Consider the following 16060-nt stretch of genomic DNA (forward strand, 5'->3'; position numbering starts at 1 on the left):
CCGTCTCCATCCGCAGCGTGAGGCAAAGACAACCCTCTTCGCGAAAAGCGCCCCCGCCCGCGGCCCAGCCTTCGCACGCGACAAAAGCATCCGGGGTGGGGGTGGGGTAGTAACAAAGGCGCGTGCGCGACTCAGCCAATACTTGCTCGCTCAGCCCCACCTCCCCCAGTTGCTATAGTGATACCCGAGGGCAAGGATGGGGGAGGAGTTTTCCCCTTTATCTTGGCGGGTCACGCACAACCCCTTTCCTTTACCAAGATGGCGGCTGGTCCTTCGTATTCGGCATAGCTGTGCTGCGAGCCCATGCGAGGTAAGAACGTATGCCTCCCGCAGTCCAGCCATAACGTAAAGCGTGGAGCGGTAAAGGTATACACGGAGCAATTTTCTAGTTTGACCTTTCTTTTTATGAGGGTTTTGTGGCTATTGCGAGATCACATTACCGGAACAGGGCCTGCACGCACGGGAGCTCCGATTAACCCTCATTAGTAACTCTATGTGTCTTCAATTTCAATTGGCTGCTGAAGGGCACGTGGTGTCACTTGCCCAGTACCATAGAGAGTGCGAGAATGAGAGGTCGTAGGGGGATATTCTAGAGGTGACCAGCTATGGGGGTTCTTTTGCATTCCTTCGTACAGTATTCTGTTCCGAACGGTGAACCTTGCGCGTGTCTCTTAATTCAGTCAGTAATTCATTGCATGCCGTGAAAACTATAAGTGATCTCGGGCTCGCTTTTTCCACTCCCACAGAAGCAAAATCATGTGTGTAAAATGTTCCCTACTATAGCTTAGGGTGGCCAGATACAATTCTCACAAAAGGGATGGTGTCTTTCCTCATCCCTTCATGACAACTACCTAGCAAATGCCATATATTAAGGTACTGGTAATGTATAGAAGCCCTGCTCTCCTTTGCACCTGGTGACCATGTTATGTTCATGGACTACTGAAACCTATACAATGGAGAATTTAGCACTTGTTCATACTATTTTCTGCCAGGCTGACACATCTCTGGCTTTGAAAAGCCCTTCATCTCGGTTTTGTGCTGTGCTTAAATTACAAAGGCCAGCTGCTTTTGTGAATTTGATGTCGACCCAGGCTACAATAGCTTCCCCATTTGCCACTGTACAGATTTTATTATATCTTTTTATAACATTTATTTAAGATTTTTTTTGTTATACATATCTGAAAATAAGTCTCATTGAACTCTGCAGGACTTACTTTAGAGTAGCCATGCATAGGAGTGCACTGCAGCAAGACAACATATTAGCAGTCCTGGGTTTGCATGTTATGAATTGGTAGCTTACTAATGAATAAAAGGATAGATGCAGAAGAGTAGAAATAAGCAGAATATTTTTGCACCAAAGGTAGAAACTTCCAAGGCTCTGTAATTAGACAAGAATTATTTAACTTATTCATAAATGATTAGGAACTGGTATGAACTGCAAAATAACCATTTGCAGAATTTGAGTTGGTGTGATGGCAGCAAAATATGAAGAGCTTGAAATGGAACTCTTCAAATCAGGTTAGTGACTAACAGAAAATGCAGATTCAGTTGCTAATCCCCTGCAAATTTACTTCAAAGTGATTCTTGTTTTGCATGATGGGACATTCAACACAATCCTGTGTTTCTTACTCAGAAGTAAGTTTTACTGGCTGAATCACAGCTTTCTTCTGAATAACTATTTAGAATTTCATTCTTAATCCTTGGTTGACATACACTGCTAAAGTTTGGTCTGCAGTCATATCCCCTACTTGCATTCTTCCTCAATGAAGCCTAAATGTGTGACAGCATTTGCTTCCACTTCTTTCTTGCTACCAGTTCCAGTTCTGTTCCTATTCTCTGTCACTCTGTTGTCTCCACTACCAACAGAATGTAGATTTCAAACATGCAAGGAACTGGGCTCTTCACATACTCAAAATACAACATGCACATTTAACAATATTTTATTTTTTTAAAAACTTGTATCTAGTATGGTCTAAACCACAGAGCCTAGGGCTTGCCGAACAGAAGGTTGGTGGTTCGAATCCCTGTGACAGGGTGAGCTTCCGTCGCTCGGTCCCAGCTCCTGCCAACCTAGCAGTTTGAAAGCACGTCAAAGTGCAAGTAGATAAATAGGCGGGAAGATAAACGGCGTTTTCGTTCGCTGCTGTAGTTTCGCCAGAAGCGGCTTAGTCATGCTGGCCACATGACCCGGAAGTTGTGCTCCTGCTTCCTCAGCCAGTAAAGTGAGATGAGCGCCGCAACCCCAGAGTTGTCCGCGACTGGACTTAATGGTCAGGGGTGCCTTTACTTTTACATGGTGAATTATGGTGTTTTTTTAAAAAATAATTCTGTATTCTTCCTGGTCAGATAGATGGTATTCAACTATTGTCTTATAACTTTTTGAAGAATGCTGAGAGACAGCCATTTTAAAATATATATATACACCGGTATATATGCTTTTTTTGTCCCTTGTAGCTTTTCACTTCTCTTAAGCAATGCAGATAAAATCCATAAACATCTCAAATGAAGGAACCACTCTAATACTAAGATTGCTTAGATAATGGCCTAGTTGGGATGATTTTATCTCAGTTTAATAAGCTGAGATATGGACAAGCCTTTTTCATGTACACATCCCCTTCACTCCTCCCTTTGTGGTGTGAGTAATCAAACTAGGAAGTCTCACTGATTAATCTTGGTTTCCCATTTCATCTGTACCAGGAAACTGTGATTACCAGCTTTTGAACAAGCCAGGCTAGTAACTCATAGTTACTGAAGTTAATAGCCAGAATTTCCTGACTTTGTTGAAATGATTAACCATAGTTAAGAGACTCCATCACTTGATTGCTGAAGCCATAAAGGAAGGTGTGAAGGAATTGTGTGCATGGACAAAATACGAAGTATGACCCTCTGAATGTGGTTGATCAGTTTAACGACAGAAGCAGTTCTTAGCTTCCCTATTTGGAAAATTTCCTTTCCCTTGAGATACTTATTGGGTAAGTTTGGTGTACAGATATTTAACTTCCAGCTACCAATGAATATTGTGGGTGAAAGGTGTATGTACATTGTATGAAAGTTTTCATATCACTTGAAACAACACACTTACACAGTTCATATTGAGCAGTTAAATCATACTGAGCACAAGTAAGCTAATAGATCCAGATTGTAGATAAATTTGTATTGAATTGCAGCTTTATGGTGAAATCACCATCAAACGTGGCAGAGGTCCACAAATGTTGACTTGGCTAATGAACCAGCTTTGATGTCTGGCCAATCCCTCCCTTCTCCCAAGGCTTCAGACTTTCACCCAAAAGAAAAGTGAGAACTTATTTCATTTGCAGTGGCATATGGAGAACGCATATGGCAGGAATATCTCCTCAGAAGAAATCCCTGTTATTTTTCTCCAAACTGCAGCACAAGTGAAAACTGTCAGGTGGGAATCTTGTGCTGAGTGTCCTGTATGCCAGAGGGCCTGCAGTGAGTTGGCAAGTGGAGTTATGCAAGCTTGAACCCAGCCTTCCCCAATCTGGTGCCCTCCAAAGATTGTTAGACCTAAACATTGTTAGTCCTGCAAGTATCACCAAAGGCCAGGGATGATGGGAGTTATAGTGAAAGACATTTGGAGGGCACCAGGTTGGGGGAAAACTCGATGAGATAGCTCTAGTCACTGATGGTATTATCATGCAGCATTATATCTTCAAATGTAATTACAAACTCTTAGCCATCTTTATGGTCACAGATTCCTTGAATGAATAAATTAATCATACCATCATATTGTTCATATGGATGCCTACAAATCTAAATTATTTGAGACTACCAGAAACAAGTTTTGCAAGATTAGATAAATATAAGACCCCAGGTCTTATATGTAGACCAGGGGTCGCCAGCCTGTGGCTCCTGAGCTGCAGGTGGCCCCCAAACTCTTTCAGGGCAGCTCCCAAGCTGCTTGGCTACTGCTGCTACCCTCCTGGCTTTTTCCTTCAGCCCTTCACTGTTTCTCATTGTCCCGAGGGAGGACACCATCTACTGCCGCTGTCCTGTGCTTCCCCTGCAAATATACACCAGCTTCATTGTTTCTTCTGGCCTCCAAGTAGCACCATAGCTGCCTCTGTATATAAGAAAGTTTTCAGAATCCATTTGAAGTGGCACCAGAAGAGGCAAGTGAATTTTTTTCAGATGAAATTCATTGATTTGTAAGACAATGATAATCCCAGGCTAACAGAAAACAACCACAGAAATCAAAATGACCAGGTAAGCATGTGTAGCTATATGAGAACATAGATTCCATAATACCATAACATTTCAAAATGGATTGAGTTCAGGTTAACATTTATTCATTGACCTTTGGCTTTTACTTTTGACCTTGATTAGCAAATTAATAATGTTTAGTCCCATTTTGATTCAAGCTGCCACATTCTTTAGGCATTGGAATCTCGAATATGTTCCCCATGTGTCACAAGGTTCGGACCCCGATACAGACAACCAGTTCTTTGAGAACTTTAATAATCATTTTCAATCTGAAGAATGCTATAGTCAGCCCAACATGATGTTACAGACAAGAGGCTTGATGTGTTATGATTAATGTTAGTAGGGGTAATGGCTTCCTGAATAGTAAACCATCCCTTCACTCTTTGAAGACATCATGTATTAGGATATGTGATGAATGCTTTCTGGCCATTTTTGTTTCTGGGAATAGTTGGAATGGGTTAGACATCCTTCTTGGATAGCTGTGGGATAATCCTGTTCTTCCAAAATTAGTAACAGAAATTGATTTCTATTTGGTACACTTAATAGAATTGTTTTTACGTTCTTTTGACCGGCCATTAAGAAATAAACATTGATTTTTAAAGGGCCTATGTGAAACTACTCATTGCAAAGTTTTGCTTTTTGTGACTCCACAATGCAGACCTGTTTTCTCTTTCCCCTCCCTACTAAAAAGGTGTTGTGCCTCTTGTAAGCTCACTTGCTTGAGTCTTCTTGTGTCATCCTAATAATCTCAGAATGGTGAGGGCATACTATAAACAGCTTTTCCTGTGAGGAGAAAACGTGAGCGAACAATGGCAAATCAGTCTTACTGAAGCTGTTTTATCCAAAGGGAGGGTAAGCAGGTCAAGGCAGACCTTTTGCCTCCCCTGAAATTTCTTCTTTATCCTCCTACAGGATATGTCTGATCTTGATGTGTGGGGGAGGTGCAAGTTATGACAAGCTGTCCTCCCCCATTTGGAAACTTTAATTCCTGTTGAAGTCATGCTGTGACATGTTAATACAACCAGAAATTCCTACATTAGGAGCAGAAAACAATGGGATGCAGTGGAACCCTTCCAGAATATATTTTATCTCCAGCATGGAGTTGGTGGCATGTTAAGTCACATCTCATATTGCAACTGTATATTTTGAAGGATGTAAAATATCTGCTTAAATGTCAGGGTGTTTTTTTTTTGCACAGACGAGAATGAGATCTAGTAGTCTGTTATACTGTTGATAGATTTAATCTTGCTGCAGACAATCTATTAGCAGTACATGTGATTGTGTGGTTTATTCTGTAGAATGTTGCAACACGTTTAGGGAAAACATTGCAAGGAAACACAGTGAAATGGAGATCTGGCTGAGAAATGCCTGGAGAGGTTCAAGAGAATATCTGATTCTCATGAAAGATTATGGATTGCTGTTGTAGGGGCAGTTATGTGGAAAGGAAGTTATATTCTGCTTGGCTTTTAATGTTAAAATTGTTAAAAGCCAAGGTGGAGAAGGCAGTTCCTGCGAAGTAGCATGGAAGAGCCCCTCAGTGCAACAACATGGGTCTCAAGAGTGTTCTGTTTTCAGTGTGGACCAGCATACGTTTAAGACCCTAGTGGTATGGTTGCACATCCAGCCCACACTTTCTCTCATAATTGCAAACTTTAAAAGGCAGGAGAGGAATAACACATGCTAAGCACTTTGAACGCTTGAAAACACTATACTCATGATGATTACTAATACTACTTTTTTAAAAAAAAATTCATGTTTGTATTTCAGTAAAACCTACTTGAAAATACTTTTTTTTTAAGTGAATATGGAGATGCAACATTGTCTAGAGTCAGAATGCTGCACTTTCCTTCCTTCTCGTGTGTTTTGACATTTATAGACATAGTGACCTCGGCCATTGAGGCTGGACAGGAAGAATTCTGAAACACTTTTCCAGTTGAAGATGATTGTACTATGTGAATCAGTTAAAAGAATTCACACCACATTCTGAGGAGCTTATTACTAGCCGGATGGTGGTAGTCTAGCAGTGAGAGTACAGTGGTCCCTTGGTTCTCGAACTTAATCCATTCTGGGAGTCTGTTTGACTCCTGAAAACATTCGAAAACCAAGACGCAGCTTCCAATTGGCTCCAGGAGCTTCCTGCCCTCAAGCGGAAGCTGCGTTGGACATTCGGCTTCCGAAAAACGTTTGCAAACCAGAACACTTACTTCTGGGTTTGCGGCGTTCGGGAGCTGATTTGTTTGGCAACTAAGCTATTCGGGAACCAAGGTTCCACTGTACTTCTTGAAGGAGATATGGCAAGGTTCTAAGCACAACTTATTTTGATTACATTTAACTATATTTGATATTAGAGAATTTTTCTATACTTGAGGATTTTGCTTTAGCATATGGAAGAGAAAGGGCACATCCGCAGACGGTCTCGCCAGAGTGGTGCATGCTCTGGTTATCTCCTGCTTGGACTACTGCAATGCGCTCTATGTGGGGCTACCATTGAAGGTGACCTGGAAACTGCAATTAATCCAGAATGCGGCAGCTAAACTAGTGACTGGGAGTGGCCGCCGGGACCACATAACACCGGTCCCGAGAGATCTACACTGGCTCCCAGTACGTTTCTGAGCACAATTCAAAGTGTTGGTACTGATCTTTAAAGCCCTAAACGGCCTCGGTCCTGTATACCTGAAGGAGCGTCTCCACCCCCACCATTCAGCCCGGACACTGAGATCCAGCCTTCTGGCGGTTCCCTCATTGCGAGAAGTGAGGGTACAGGGAACCAGACAGAGGGCCTTCTCGATAGTGGCACCCACCCTGTGGAACACCCTCCCAGCAGATGTCAAGGCAATAAACAACTATTTTACATTTAGAAGACAACTGAAGGCGGCCCTGTTTAGGGAAGTTTTTAATGTTTGATGCTGTACTGTTTTTAATATTCGGTTGGAAGCCACCCAGAGTGGCTGGGGAAACCCAGCCAGATGGGCGGGGTATCTATTATTATTATTATTATTATTATTATTATTATTATTATTATTATTATGTACTGTGAACCAAGCTCTATGAAAGGCAATACAGGCTCCCCCTTACGTGGGGGTTACGTTCTGGGACCCCATGCACATAAGTGAAAATTGCCTAAATAGGGAGCACCCTTTAAATGCCCTCTCTGCCACTCTTTCTCCAATCCATATAAAAAATACTGGATCCAAAAATATCCAGAAATAGAATTGAAGCTTTGTGGCTTGCTGGAGGTTAGAGGATGTGTGGAAAAGTGTTGGCTGCTGTTGCACTACCCCACATGTCAGCTGTTAGGTGGGGAGGCTGAGCAGCCTAAACTAAGCCCACCTGTGGCACTAGTCACCTCACTGACATTTTCTTCGGGCTCTGGAAAGGGCGTCCTCGAAAGCCACGATAACTCTCCAGCTCTCCCCCGCCATTTCCAGGCTTGAATCTATTTATTTGTTTATTGATTTCCCAGCACCATGCATATACGTGGTCACACAGCGAGTTGGTCTCGTGTAAGTGGTTGTCTTTATATCACTTAATTCCTAACCTTTTCTTTCTTCCTGAGTGACTCAAAGCTGTGAACCTGAGTGAATAGGGAAGACTGACCACAATAAAAAGTTGCTGCTCAGCACAGTGATACAGTATTTGACTGTTTTACTAGTCTGAACACAGATTTGTTCTTTCTGATTTTTTTGTCATAACATCGTATTTTCTGAACAAATTAAAATGCAGCTGATATGCATCTGGACTAGTGCAGTGTGTCTTTTGACATGTAATATGATTCTTTTGATGTTGGCATCTGTCCGTCTTGGGAGACAATAGAAGGGTGCACCTTCGGGAATAAACTCAAACTGTTGCAGAGTTACAGTGCTTGCTGGGGCTGTAAAAACTGACGCGGGAGAGACATGTTTTATTTTAAGCAGGTGTAATTAATGGATTTATTCCTTAAACGTGCTTAAAATGACAGCCCTGGCCTTTCATTACATTATTCCAGAAACCTCAAGGTATGTTGTCTAGGTTAAAAGACAGGTTGATACCAGCCTCATTCACATGATACGGTAAGCCAAACTATGGCTTACCGGGACCATGCAAATGTGTGGGCTCCTAAAGAGCAGTTTGCAGCCACTTTGCTCTTTCATGGATTTATTTACATCCATGCCATTCCAAGCTAAGTTAGACCCATTGTTAAGCACTCTCCCTGCTGACAATTTGCAATAAATATCCAAGAACAATATATTTTGGTAATACTAGGTCAGTGTTTCACCACCATTAAAAAAGTTTAAAAAATTAACTCTGTGCCGCCCTATATTATAATTATGACTGTAAGAAACACTTGCCAAATATTGCTTTCCGGTGGGTTTGGCGTGTATTGGCGGCCGCCAGGCTCGTTTGCATTGAGCTTTGGGAAAGAGGAGGAGAAATATTGCTTTCCGGCGGGTCAGTGCTTATTATTGGCGGCCGCCAGGCACGTGACAATGCAAATCGCCCTTCTCATCGCCGCACGTCGCGGCACACCAGCCAGCATCTCGCGGCACACTAGTGTGCCGCGGAACAGTGGTTGAGAAACGCTGTACTAGGTAATGTGAATCAGGCCACAGACTCTGTATTACATAGAGAGAATTGGGCACCTATTTGTTTAGCTAGTGAATGCAAGGTTTGCAACATGTGGATCAATATCAGACTATAAAGAGAGATCAAACCATGTCCTGGCAGTGTTCCAGGATCTTCTGCAAGACTTGGACAGAGCAGGCAACATGCTTATAAAATCTGCAGACGATACTGAAGGGACTGAGAAAAGGAGACAGGTAGTTACTACTATATGAAGTACTACATGTAAGAAATAATAATCAGATGCACAAATATAAGGAAGGGGAGAAATGGCCAACTAGCAGCATTTCGGATAAAAACATAAGAATCGTAAAGTAGTGGATGAACAATGAAAGACAGGTCTGCAATATGATGCAATGGCACATAAGACCAAACCTGTTTTAGTCTGTATCAACAGGAACATCATGTCTTGTTGACCCAGAGCAATAGTACTGTACTGCTCTGTCTGGCGCTTGTAAAGCCACATCTGAAGTTTTTTTTCAGTTCTGTGTATCCCAGTTCAAGTAGAATGTTGTCAATTTTGAATTTAAACAAAATCTTATGAGAGCTACACAAATGATAACTGTTCTAGGAAGTATATTTAGATGAAGAAATGCTGAATAACGTTTGAGGGTTTAACTTAAAAGATGATGTAGTGGGAACAGATATGCTAACAGTTCTCAGATACTTTAAATAACATCAGAGGGCAAATAATTGTTGCCCATCTTCTGAAGATAGAAATAATGGTTTTAAAAGTCAAGGGTAGATTTAGGTAATTATTGTACAGTATTGTGTGATGTGGCTCTTAGATTACTGTTGTTTATTTAATTACTGGCAGAAGAAAGTTGATGGTTGAAAATTGAGCACAACTGTTTACTTCCTACTCGAGTGATCGGTGCAATATGGCGTACTGCTGTTCCATACACTCCCCTCCCTATTTTTTTCCTAGAGCACTATTTTATCTAACTCCACTTGTAAGAAAACTGCCTATGAAATGTTACTTATGTGCTGTGTACACGAATCACTAGGTTATGGTGACAAGGCATTCTCATATAAAGTACAACAGTATCTAACCCCCAGAGAGTTAGTTTCCTGCCCTCTTAAACTACAACTCCCAGAATGGTTTGAGGTAAGCCTTGTGCTTTAAATGTGTTGGATCGTATGGTGTGGGCTGGGTTTCTGCCTCCCGTGCCTATGTTGAAATTATAGGCAAAGTATTTTGATTTGAACACCCGAGCTCCACGATTAAAACTGAATATTTGTGTATTTCCTGAGCATATTCACTCCGAGTTAAGTCTCACTGAGTTCCTGGGGCTTATTCCGTGGTAGTCTGCGAGTTTAGGATTGCAGGCACGCAGCCCGATCTTTTTCTTCGTTTCCTACATGCCCAAGGTTTGCTTCCGAGTAAATATGCATATGGTTGCCACGTTTTGCTATAGAGGGGGTGGCAGGGGGAAGAGTTCCTTAGGCTTTCGCCACCCTTAGTCAAAAGGAGAGAATTCGCTTCCCTCGGCGGCGGGGCTAGCTTGACCCAGCGCCTCTCCGCGCCTCCCCAGTTGCTGGCAGCTGGGCCGGGCCTTCCCAGGAAGGGAAAGGGAAGGGGCCCGGCTCGTCTGACGTGTGAGCCTGGGATTGGCAGCCTCTCCCCCATATAGCAGACGTGAAGGTGCCTCGCCGCTTTCCCGGGAGCGCTTCGGGGCTTCTCCAGCAGAGCGAGCTAAGCAGGCACGGGCCGGAGTGAGTGCCACGTACGGGGCAGGAGGGCGCGCGGGCCGGGGGCGGTGGGAGAGCAAACAGGGAGGCGGCCGCGGGAATGCGGGGCGGGGGTGCGGAGAAGGGGCTAGCGGAGCCTGATCGGTGCAGAAGAGAAAGAAAGGGGGGTTGGGTTGGGAGGAGGAGGACAGAGCGAGCTGCTTGCCGACGTGGAGGCAGAGAGGAGGCGCCGGCACGGGCTGTCCTCCTGCGTCCTCCCCTGCGGAGCTGCCCCTAACTCCGCATTCCTCTCCCTGGAAGACGGAGGGTGATCCGAGCGGGGCGCACGCTTAACGCCGGGGCTCCGTCCCCTCGGCAGGGAGGCGAGGAGCAGGAGGAGGGGCGGGGGAACCGATCGGGCTACGTGTCACAGGCGCGCGGCAGCCGGATCTCCTCCCCCTCCCAACTCAGCCGCAAAACTTTGCACCAACTTTCCTGGCCAGGTTCTTCCTGCTCCTCCGAGGAGCGACGGGGGTGGAGGAGCAGCAGCAGGAAAAAGAAGAAAAAAGCCCCCTTCTTCCCTCTCCGGGCCGGCGCGTCCTAGGCTCCTGACCTTAAAAGAGCCAGAAGAAAAAGCCGGGAAAGGGAGGGGGCGAAATGAGAGGCTTTGTACTCTATCCTCTCCACACACCCCGCTCCATTTTGCAGGAGGGCCCCAGGCAACATTCCTAATCCTGTGGCTGATGTGAACATTACAGAGGGCAAAAGCGGGACGCGGCCCTAAAGCCTGCTAGTCTACTCTCCCCCCTGAGGGCTGATTGCAGGTTATGGAGGTCCTTCTGCCTACAGTATTATTGTTGTTTTTTGCGCGCTTGGGGGGGGCAACCTTCATCCCAAGTGCATCCCTGTCCACTAGTGAACGAAGCAAGAAAGAGTGAGCATAAGATTTCACACACACACACACACACACACACACACACACACACACACACACACACACACACACAGGGCAGCATGGCTGGAAGGAGTGGGTCCTCTGGCACTGGTCAGGGAGAAAGAGAAAGTCTGGGAGCTTGCTACTACATCCTCTTGGTCCTTCCTGTCTTCATAGAATCACATAATTGTAGACTTGGAAGGGACCACAAGAGTCATCTAGTCCAATACCCTGCAATGCAGGAATCCTTTCCCCAATGTGGAGCTTGAACCCACAATCCTGAGATTGGGAGTCTCATGCTCTACCAACTGAGATATCCTCTCGCCTGGTCCCCACCATTGTGGCCCTCAGAGGAAAAGCATAGCCTTGCCAGGGGGCAGCTGGTGGTGGTGGAAGGAGGAGCCACCTCATTTTGCATTGCAGGGAGCCCAGTCCTCCATACTGGGCCAGGTTTCAACAGTTCCGCTTGACAGATTGGCCGCAATGTGTGTGGCACTGCCTTGTGGCAAGCACAATGCCTGCTCGAAGGTGCTCCCAGCGCCTTACACACAGCAGCACCCTCTCCCCACAGAGCCTTTCCCAGCATTTTTGGGCGATTCTGTACTTGGAGATGCTTGGCTACCCTCAAGCAACAGCAGCACCTCACCTGGCGTGTTCCTCACTGGCTTGACTGAAAAGGCCAGATCACTAGGCATCCACCACCATTGCGCCACTCAGAGCAGCAAGCATAGGTGAGCAAACAAGAGGATGATGTGGCTGCTCAATGAGTGAGCAGCTTGCACCTGTGCTTTCTCTTTGGGCACCACAATTGTGGGGATTGGACCCAGCAGGTGAAATCCTGTATGCCTCAATGTGTAGTGAAAGAGGGCAAATGAGTGGCAAGGGCCCCTTCTCTGCGTGAGAGAAACAATAAGTGATTCGAGAATATGGCAGCTGTTCCTGGCATCCACCACTCATTCACCTGCTTTTATGAGGGGGGTGGGAATGCAAGTAGCAAGTGTTCTGTGCCCCCTTCCCCCAGAGTCTTAGGTGGGGAGAAAGTAGTGGTGCTTTTGCTGTACCCAGCAGAGAACAGGACCACAGCGACTTTGCAGCAGCTTTTGCAGGGTCTGTGTTGTTCGGGCCTCCTGAGGCATGGGCTTGTGAGGCTACAGGTAACTGGGGCAGCCTCGGTTCTGCCCCCTTTCCCTCCTTGTGTGAGCTTCTGCACCTATTGGCAAACCCCAGACCCCACAAGAAACAAAACTGCCCTGTAAAGGACAAACTGTAACTTTCTGTAGACTGCTTGCTGATCTTAGGTTTATATGGGCACCTTTCCAGAGATTATTGCAAGTTGCTCAACTGGAGCCAGGAATTTTGAATCACTCATAACACACATGCCTGTAGAATTCATGAAAACCTCACTCTTCTTCTCTCTCCCTTTCTGTGTTCACCGCACCAGTAACTTTGAGGTTGGCTTTGCCTGCAGTTCTTTGGTTGTCTTTCGGTACTTCAGTGACTTCCCAGTGAGACTGGTTCCCTGGGTTGGTAGGTAGGCCTGGGAGGGTAGGGCAGGCTTTAATTACAATTACTGTACCTTGTTTCTTAGCACATGTAAGAGACAGTGAAGTAATGGCCATGAATAAAAGCAAGGCCCAAGGAAACAGGATGGGGGGAAGGTTTCAGAAGCTGTACAGTTAGTTGCATGGGAATGAGGGCGGTTGACTCACAGAGCAAGTCTTAATCACTCAAAATTGGTTCATGTGCAAAGGTGGTGTTGAAGTCTGCCATATAGAAGAAGAAGCCTTGCTGTGCTTTTGAAGTTCTCGGGCTGGGTGTTGTCTAGCAAGGGTGTGTGTATGTGGTAATAAAGCGTTAGTGTCACCATGAAAGAGTTGGATGCTGAGAAGACGTCTTGACCCTGATCTTGCACAGTCTGACATGTGTTTGTGGCTGTCCGAGACTTGGAAATGCTTTGATGTCAACAGACTAATCACACCGTTGAAGGCATTTTTAGGCTTTTGCAGAACTGGTGAGTCTCGGCCATCATGGATTTGATCTGGGGATGGGAACTTGCCTAGTTTGGCCTCCTGTTTTTTGTATGCATGTCCTACCCCACTGCTTTTTAATCATGGAACTAATGCTAGGGTTTCCCAAACACCATATTGAACCAGTGGTATATGTCTGAGATTTAGCATCTGCTGGAGATATCGTAAGGATTTGTGATAGAGAATATTGAGTCTTTCGTTTCATGCCATGTGCCTTATAAAACTGCTTGTTACTCATGATTTCAATATATTTAGAGTTATTCAAAGCTTTCTATCTGAATCTCATAAATTTTTCAAGCCAAACTAATTTTGAAAGTCTAAGTTCCAAATAGATATAGATTAGTAATTGTTTTGAATCTACTTTATACACACCTAACTCTTCTTTTAACAAAGCCAGTTACTTTAAACCCAATCAGTGGGATCATTCTTCTGTGGATGTCTTCGAATTTAGGGGTGCACATGCATAGTAGATGCTCACAGTGAATTTATTTCTGTCTGAAGGAGTTATTTTAAAAACCTAAACAGCTGCTCATTTGCTTGTCTATAGAATTATCATAAAAGAAAAATGAAAAAGTTTATCTCTGTTTTAAACTCTTTCTGTGGGTGATGATATTCAGAATTCTATATTCTGGGTAACTTTTGCTGAACGGATTAAATGGAAGATCATTTTTCTGCTGTATAATTAACTTGTGCCAAACTTTCTGCTGTATTCCACTAGAAATGTGTGGCTAATCTGTCTGCCACAAATGTGGGCCTGTGTGGTGTTGCTTTTGTTTGGCCTAGCTGCTGTATCTTTTCAGTTTCCTCCTGTGTTAAATTATGGTTTTGCAAGTGTAATTTTGCTATTCTTGCTCAGCCCAGGTTTAGTATGGCTTACATCACAAATTACGTCGGCTGTGGAGCTGAGTACCTTTGTGTCCAAGGTGTGTGATTTAGAACGAAACCCTGGGTCAAAAATTATTGGCTAGTTTTTTCTGGCGGGGGGTGGGCCTTGCTGGTGCTGACAGACAACTTTTATGAGCCAGTCAACAAGTAACAAAACCCTGGCAAGCCAGTATAGAACTTGGCCTTGCTGAGGATTTAAGCTTCGAGCTGCAGCAGACAAATGGGGATTGCTATCCTTGCTCACTTCTGTAGCACTCTTCAGCATACAAGGATGCTTTGCGATTCTTTCTCGGAGGGTTGCTAGCCCTTTAAGATTATCCTTTCCCCTCCCCCTCCCAAGCTGTGAATGGTCTCTGGTACAGGCAGTGCTGAGGTGGCATTTGTGAAAATTACACTTGGCTGTGTGCTGACACTGATATGCTGCAGGACCCTTCTGAAGCTTTTCTCCCTCTAAATAACAGGCAGCTTGGGAGATAGGCATACACGCTTTCAGGTATAAAAATGTATTAATTTTTAAATGACCTTTCTTGGGGCGGGGATGTTAACAAGGGTTTTAAGAAATACTCTCCCCCCCCCAGGTTATTACGTAAAATAAAAACAGGCTGTTACAGTTTTTACATTTTTAATATCACAAAACATGATTCCTTGCTCCTACCATTCATTCCCATGTGACTGTTCATTCCATATTAATGTTTATGTTGTAAACATGTGTTGCAATAAAAACAACCTCCATATTTCCATTAATAATTACTTGCAGATAGGTGATTGAATATGATTGGCCCTTAACAGAACAAACTCGGTTTTTCATTGTGTGTCCTGCATTTTGACTCCTAGTTTTTGTGAATGAATGAAGTAAGTTGCATGAAGCATTTTCTTTGCCATTAGAACTGTAACCCAATTGCATTGTGAAAGAATTCACATTTACCTTGGGGTAAGTTGTACTGAAGTAGATTTACTTCTGAGAAGACACATAGACATTGTGTACAACAACATTCACTGTTTATTTGGTGTGGGGTTTTTTTTAAGATCGGCACTCTGACCTTGCATGGGAACTGGTCCAAACTGCCAACCATACTACTTCATCAGGGATTGGTTGCTAAAATGACCAGTTATTTCTTACTAATCACCATTGTTTCACATAACTGAGCCTTTTTACCCTCGTAGACCCTGATAAGCTTTCTCATTTTGTGGTAGGGTTTCATGAGAGGAAACTGAAAGTCTTAGGACCTATAACTTTGGGCTGTGAAAATGTGTGTGACATGGAGCCCTGGTTAATCCCATGAGGGTAGAATGGTTAGCAAGTCAAACCTTGGGAAAAGTAGACAGGGCAGTTATTTCATTAACATGGCAAAAAGCCACAAACCCAGAAGTGTTCCGATTTGTGAACGTTTTTCAGAAGCTGAACTTCCGACGCGGCTTCTGCTTGAGTGCAGGAAACTCCTGCAGCCAATTGGAAGCCGTGCCTTTGTTTGTGAACGGTTTTGGGAGTCAAACGGACTCCTGGGACAGATTAAGTTCGATAACTAAGGTACGACTGTACAGGAGGTGGTGATTGACAAAAAAACGGAGCTGTTGCTTTTTAGTATGGAGGTAGATACTTTTTTTCTGCAAGATCATGTACTTTGCAGTTGAAGCACTGGTGTTGTCTCGCCTAGCTATGAATCCTTTCTTTACTATCATAAATAAACATTGGACTTCAAGAGGAAACCTAATAGATGGA

At 44.2% G+C, this 16060-nt stretch overlaps 1 protein-coding gene across 5 annotated transcripts in view; it reads left to right on the forward strand.

Moving 5' to 3' along the window:
- Positions 1 to 247: 247 nt before the first annotated feature.
- Positions 248 to 16060, forward strand: part of HDLBP (high density lipoprotein binding protein) — a 55514-nt gene continuing 39701 nt past the window's right edge. For 2 of the 5 annotated variants that reach the window (XM_035133377.3, XM_035133376.3), the window contains exon 1: positions 248 to 310. The gene's annotated coding sequence lies outside the window, so the exon portion shown is untranslated. Of the gene's footprint in view, positions 311 to 10494; positions 10540 to 13299; positions 13440 to 16060 lie in introns of those variants that run through there. The other 3 variants (XM_035133378.3, XM_035133375.3, XM_088670785.1) reach the window with 2 other exon arrangements.

This window comes from Zootoca vivipara, chromosome 5 (assembly GCF_965207765.1).
Source record: "Zootoca vivipara chromosome 5, rZooViv2.hap1.1, whole genome shotgun sequence".
NCBI lineage: Eukaryota > Metazoa > Chordata > Lepidosauria > Squamata > Lacertidae > Zootoca > Zootoca vivipara.